This window comes from Lepidochelys kempii, chromosome 18 (assembly GCF_965140265.1).
Source record: "Lepidochelys kempii isolate rLepKem1 chromosome 18, rLepKem1.hap2, whole genome shotgun sequence".
Taxonomy (NCBI): Eukaryota; Metazoa; Chordata; order Testudines; family Cheloniidae; genus Lepidochelys; species Lepidochelys kempii.
Genome location: NC_133273.1, coordinates 1,220,320 through 1,227,639, shown reverse-complemented (window position 1 = coordinate 1,227,639; position 7,320 = coordinate 1,220,320). Strand labels below are relative to the sequence as shown.

Sequence of the window (7,320 nt, the reverse complement as noted above, 5' to 3'; positions counted from 1 at the left end):
CACCCCTTTTTTTCTTTTTCTTTTGGGATCCTCCTGCCCAGGTATCCCTGGAAAAGCATAGGACATATGGCGACACATTTCCTGATAGCGCCAGGCATCAAGGTGGCAGGTGTCGATGCTCCATCTGTCCCACTGCCCCTTGTGTAATACCATGCCCTGCACCTTCTCTTGTACGGGCATACTACACCTATTCCAATTAGTGTTCCAGACTTCCCAGTATAGTGGGCCCGAGAAGGTTGGGTCCGGGTTGTCTAGTACACATAGGTGGGGGGGGCTTACTACATTACTTATAGGTTATAATTAGTGGCTGTTCTCTAGGGGGTTGTGCCCCCCTTGATCTTTTCCATATGCAATGTAACACACATATAGTTAACAATACACTAGCTGCTATGATAATCCACAGCAACACCGAGAGTCCTGACCACTGCAGTATGGTCCAACATCCTGGCCACCACCAAAAACACTGCTTCTCCTCCTTTGATAAGGTTAAAATTTTGTCAGCGCCATCCTGTAGTGTGTATTGTAAGTGTGTCCAACTGTTGGCGCTTGCAGCAAGTTGCTCGTGTAATCTTTGTGTACTTTTGTCCATATTGTGTGTCCATTGAATATCCACAGTGAAATTTGGTATTGTCCAAACCAATTCAACTACTTGGTACGGCATGGGGTAGTAGGTGCCGGTTCGATTGTTTACAACGATGAAGTCCACTGATCCATTGGTGCACCATAGTCCAGGTGGCAGTGTATAGAAGTTTATAATTTGGTCATACACTGGAAGGATTTTGCCTCCTAGTGTTATATTGCAGGATTGCATACATTCCCAACAGAATACACCGTACCCCATATACATTACCCCTAAATGCCCCCCCTTTGCAATAGGCCATTGATCCTGCTCCTCCATAGTCATAGAAGAGGGGCACATCCATATTCCTCCTCTGGATATACAACTGCTTAATGTGATGACAGTCCAATTTACACCATTCCAGCCCCCCCACCTATTCCCTAGTGGCTCCCAACGTGCTCCCCCTTCCCTACTAACTCCCATAGGGTTCAAGGGAACCACCTTATTTGCATTTCCTTCCCATGGTATCATAGTAACAATTACACAAGAACTGTCCCCATAGGTCGGGGATGTTATTTTCCAGGTAGATGGGTATGTTTTTGCAATTGTGGATAGATATGGGCTAGCCTCCCGATTTAATACTGAAGGCCATTGTTCTGACCAAGCATCTCTCATAATATCCATTAACATTATTAACTGAGCATTTTGAATACCTACGCACACTTCTCCCCATGTTAGTCTTCTGAAGCCATCCTCTACCCATGTCAACAGGTCCCCTGCCCAATGAGTTAACTGCAAGTTTACCTCTACTGCTGTCCTCCACCTTGTGGCAACTGCTGATAGTTGCTGTGCCATTAATTCATTAATTTGTTGTTGAAATTTCACATTTTGGCTTACTAATTGTTTGGTTACCGACTCGTCCCCCAGATTCCATGTACCCAGCATAGTGTTCCCCGCTGCCCACAACCCCCTTTTCAGACGATGATTCCAGGTGTGTCCCCTCACCCATGCATTGAATTGTTGTTTCAATCCTTTTATGTACATACTACAATTAGGATGGATTTGGTCCACCCACCATTCCTTGGGGCGTACCACCCATGTAATAGAGTGAAAGGACATGTTAAAAAGTGCTGGCTGCACCTGCTCCCACAATGGCTCCCAGACATTTGCTCGTCGGGGAATATTCTTGGCTCCAGGCTGTGGCCACTTTAAATTTGGATTCTTCCAACTTGGCATCCATATCACCTGTAGGGTTACATTCTGTAAAATGGTTAACTCATTATACACCCAGCGTCCCAAAGGGGATTTTACGCCTAATGTAATATGTACATAACAATCACACATTCAGGGATTATCTTCCATGGAAGTACCATTCTGGTTACATATGGTAACATCACACCCTAAATGTGGGGCCCTATTTTCCCAAGAGGGTTCATTTGCTCCAGGAGACCAGAGGGTTATATTCTTTGGACCCTCTGTAACAAACCACATAGCTGGGTAACTGTGTTTTCCACTATCATTAATCATGGCAGCAGCCAGGGAGTACCATGCGATATTTCCTGATAAATTTGATATTCTCCACCTGGTTGGGATTCCCCCATCTAATCCATAAACCATATACCGACACTGCCAAATTCCTGTTGGAGTATTAGTGGTACATCTTTCTATGGGGAGATTCTCATAGTCTTCATTAGCTTTATTACCACAGGTTGCATGTGTAGCCGTCCATGTGTTTCCTCCTTTTGACACTTCACATCGTGGGATCTGAATAGAATTTGTAAATGTGACAATTGTGATTAGCACTAGTAATTCATAGAATCATAGAATCATAGAATATCAGCTGGGTAATCCAGCTACCCAGCCTCCAGGACCTGGTATGATTCTTTTCCCTCCCGCCAGATGGTGCAGGCCTCGAGACCAAGCCTGTGGGGATCAATGTGCACTTCTCCGGCCCAGGGCATGTGGTAGGAGGCAGTAAAAAGAGAGAGAGGGTGAGCTGGACAGGTCTTGCCTGGCATCAAGACACACACACACACACTTCTTTTCCCTTGGTGCCAAACACAATGCAAGAAGGAAAAACAAAAGTTACGGTCACGCTCTACTGTGATGACGGGGCTCTTTTTTTCGCATCTCCCACACCCCAGGGATCTACTCTGAACCCCCTTCCCATGATATTCTCGGAGCTACAATTAGAAGCATCCCAGTGCACCTGCACCCAAAATCGTCACTCTGCACAGGAGACTCTTGTCCCTTCCACTGGTCTTAACCCCGCAGAGCCCTGGGCCCAGCTAGGATGCACCTTATTATTCTTGAGTACTGGGGTGCTCATTCTCTCCTTCCTATCCCTCTTGGACTCCATCTGTGAGAGAGGACAGGGAAGTGTTTCAGACACAGACATCCTCCCCAGCTCTCTGCGCCCTGGGCTCACACCTGGTTGTCTCCCCAATCCTTGGCATTGTCCAGCATGTCTCCCTCCACAGAAGTCACCTGGCCTCGTCTTAGACACCATCTTCATATTGCTCTTCTCCTTCCCAGAGCTCCTGCTCTGCTCCTCAGACCCATCTGTCCTCAGCTCTGCAGGCAGAGGGGAAGGGGCACCGTGGGATCACACACGCCCCATTCCAGACACCCCATCGCATCCACAGGGCTCCCAAATGGTTGAATATGAAAAGTGCATGAATATGCTGAAAATTGCCAGTTGGGGGGAGCTGAGCCCCTCCAAACACACACACACCCTGCCCTTAAGGCAGGAGGGGGCAGGAAGGATTGAGTGGGATGCCCTCAGGGAAGGGGGCAGAGCAGGGTGGGGTGGAGGTGGGGCTGGGGCCTTGGGGGAGAGGGCAGAGCTGGGATGGGGGAACCTACTGGCAAAACCAAAAGGCAGCACCTATGCCAGGCCTGATGTCAGGTTACTAACTTTCTGCACAATACCGAACCCCTTAGCCCCGCCCCTTCTCTCAGGTCCTGCCCTGCCCCTTCTCAGAGGCCCCGCCCCCAGTTCACTCCATTCTCCCTCCCTTGGTGGCTTGCTCTCCCCCACCCACACTCACTATCACTGGGCTGGGGCAGGGGGGTGGGATGCAGGAGGGGTGAGGGCGCTAATGGGGGGGGTGCAGGCTCTGGGGTGAAGCCAGAAATGAGGGGTTCAGGGTGCAGGATCGGGCACCGGGCTGGGGCAGGGGTGCAGGACCGGGTGAGGGCTCCGGCTGTGTGTGTGATCTTCCCCTTTCCCTGAGCCATGTGTCTTCCCCCCACGCACAAGGCCTCCTGCTGACGCACAAGGCCTCGTGCTGACGGGTCACCTGGCTCTCCGCTGACAGCTCAGGGGTCTGGGGTCCTCTGGCCCTGAGACCCCACTATAACTCCAGGGTTATTTCTCATGGGTTAAAGCCCAACTGATGCTGAGCTGAACACGTCCCTCATGGGTCTGGGGTTCAACAGTCCGAACTGGCTCTGCGTGTGGGTACAGTGCATGGGTCTGAGTGAGACCCATGCACCAACATGGCTGAAACACACAACTCTGCATCCTGGGGGTTTCTATCCCCCTCATTCCTCCCACGGGGGCCTGGCCCATCTCCTGTACGGCCAGAGACCTGAGGGGCAGCAGTCGGGGTGTTGGGAGAGGGTCTGTTTTCTGTGGCTAGTGACTGCCCCAGAGTCACTCCCACCAGCTCCGATTGCCTTGCGCAGCAGCTGCCGTCCTCTGAAGACTGGCTGGGGATTCGACTCGGAAGAGGCACTTGGGAGCTGGAGTGACCATAGGTCAGACATTGCAACATTAGAGCCAGAACATCCAGGTCTAGATTTTCAGGCCAGTCAAGACAACAAAATAATCCAGTGTGACCCCCAGACACATGACACCCAGCTGATCCAGGCAAGTCACTTGTGCCCCATGCCACAGGGGATGGCAAAAACTCCAATATCCCTGCCAATCTGACCTGGGGGAAATTCCTTCCTAACCCCCCAAAATGGATATCAGTGAGATCCTAAGCATGTAAGCAAGGCCCACCGGCCAAGCACCGGAGAGAAATTGTTTTCTATATCACCTGAGAGCACTTGCTTCAGCACCTCCTGCCCCCTCCTGTCACCTCCACGTGGAGTGGAGAATCCATCATTGCCCTGGGTACCTTGTTCCAATGTTTAATCACCCAATCTCAAATGTGTCCCAAATTTCTAATGTCAGTTTCTCTGACATGAACTTCCAGCCATTGGTTCTTGTTGTGCCTTTCGCTGCTCAGTTAAAGAGCCCTTTCGTACCCAGGTTTCTCTTTGTGAGGGGATTTGCGCACTGTCATCAAGTGACCTCTTGGTCTTTGTGAGAAACTGAACAGATTCAGCTCTTGTATCGCACTGAAAGGCAACTTTTCAGCTCCTTTTTTTTGGGGGGGCGGGTTCTCTGTCCCCTGTCCAATTTTTCATTCTTCCTTTTAAAATGCGGCCAACACGACTGTATGCAAGATTCCGGTGTTGGTCTGACCATGGTGGTATACAGAGATATCTCTGGTGCCCTATTTCTAGTCACTATTCTCCTTGTCTGTGCATCCAAGGATGGCCACAGCATCGCACGGGGATTTCATGCTGAGTTGTATGTCCATTATGACACCTAAATCCTTTACCAAGTCACAGAAGTCCGGCCTTCCTCCATATTAAAGCTCAGTGTGTTTGAATGGACACAGCTTCCCAAGTGCTCCGTCACACACACAAGGGAATCCCCCACTCAGCCACCTTCACCTGCTGCTGGTCTCTTTTCTCTTTCTTTTTCTCCAGGATCTGCATGTGTCATTCTGGGGGCAGTTCTCCTCCGCTCTTTGCCTGTGAGCAATGTGACCCCCCCTGGACAGACTGACCAACCCAGGATTCCTTCAGCCTGAAAGCAGAGGGGAGCCTTCACTCACTCCCTCTTTATGGCTCCAGTCTCAGGACCTAAATTCCCTGCCACAGCCCAAAAATCCACACTGGGTCCCACTCCTCTCTCTGGCGATTTCCCTTCTCCCACAGACCTGTCCTGAGGACACAGGCCTGGGGCCAGGTGAGCAGAGCCCCTGAGATTTCCCTTCGCAGTCTCTGAGGGTCAGGTCGCCCCATTATGCAGCTTGGTAATGTCGTCTTTTCTTCTCTTTCAGAAGTAAATTGTTGTATTTCTAGTCTCTTTATATGACCCCCCCGATTTGCTGCTTCCAATTCTCTGCTGTATACACCAACACTGGACTGGGTGAGGAGTCTGGAGCCATCCTGCACTGGGTACGTGGGAGGCTTGTAGGATCAGACCCTAAAATAGCTTTGGAGGGAAATTCTAACCCCGCCTTCCCATCCCAACCTGTGCAGAGGAGCTTTCGACCCCAATCCCTGCCTGTCACTGCCCCACACCCTTCCTGACGGCTGCCCCACTTCACTCTCTTCCTGCCATATTGGGTCCACCAATAAGTTGCCAGGGAAAGACAGCTCCCTTCTCTTACTGTTAAAGGTCAGGTGGGCCAGTTGTTGTTCTGTTGTCCTGCTGGGAAGCTCAAAATCAGGGACCCGCCTCAGGTAAAGGTGCCAATGCCCTCCCAGAAAACAAGCCACCCCTGCACAAAGGAGGAGGAAAGGGCCTGCCAAAGCCTGGGATTGAACCAGGGACTTTTAGATCTTCAGTCTAATGCTCTCCCAACTGAGCTACTTCGGGAGCTCCATGGCTCTCTTTTGGCCTGCTGCTTCTCTGTCCGGGATGTTTTTGTCAGCTGTGGCACACAAAAAGGACATCGTTGTGAGAGGCCCATGATGGCAAGACTCGCTTTTGCCTGCCTTGCTCAGCTTGACTTGCTTCCTCACTCTATTCCTGCCTTAGTTCCCGGGTTGACCTAGTGGTGGAAGGGGACGAGGGGCCAGTGGTACAGGGAGAAAGTTGAGCTGGACCCTGAGCTACACTCTACCCTGGGGCAAGAGTCTGGCCACCACTTGCCACCCCACCCTGTTGTCCTGGCTTCCCCTAATGGACATCATTTAGGGAGGGAAGTGGGGCTTCTGCCTCCCCTCCCCGATTTTCATACCGCAGAGGAGTGCGAACAGGAAAACAAATGGCTGCTCCACACTCCCACCAGAGGAACCCAACACCCTTAGCTGTGGCTGAGTGAGAAGTGTCTGTTGGGTGACAGGGCTGTCCCTGAGGAGCTAGAACAGCAGCTGCCGCCTCCCCCTTGGCTCCAGGCTGTGGGAAATGCTCATTGCCTAGCTGCATGGGCGGAAGCTGCTCCATTCTCTGGAGAGCGTCTGTATTGGTCTGTCAACACCCCATCTTCACTGAGCCAGTCTGATAAGGTCCCAAGTACCCCCTCTGGCTTGGCAGCTCTGAGACCCTCTCCCAGCCCTGAATAAGAACGCTGCCTGGCTCAAAAGCTTGTCTCTCTCCCCAAGAGAAGTTGCTCCTATAACAGTCATTACCTCCCCCGCCCTGTCTCCCTGGCATTCTGGGAACACGTGAGTGGCCACCCTCACAACCTGAGTTGCCCCCAGCCCCTCCCATCTTCCCCTAACCCCAACCCACAAAGGCACCCCACCTGCAAACCCTATGGAGACTGGGGGGAGGCGCAGGGCAGGGGAGGGGAAATCCCGGGGCCACAAGCTCAGTAACTGGGTGAGGCTGCCCCTGAGCTGGGCGGGGAGAGGGAGTGAGCCAGTGCATCATGGGAGATATAGGGTCTCCCCCACCTGCTGCAGGCCCCAGTGCATCATGGGAGATGTGGTTTCTCCCCTGCCTCCATCTCCCGCCAGTCGCTGCCAGG

At 51.9% G+C, this 7,320-nt stretch overlaps 1 non-coding gene across 1 annotated transcript; it reads right to left on the bottom strand.

The window, feature by feature from the left end:
• Positions 1 to 6,151: 6,151 nt before the first annotated feature.
• TRNAF-GAA (transfer RNA phenylalanine (anticodon GAA)) lies at positions 6,152 to 6,224 on the bottom strand. The gene has a single exon. It is a non-coding gene; the product is annotated as a tRNA-Phe (tRNA).
• Positions 6,225 to 7,320: the final 1,096 nt, after the last annotated feature.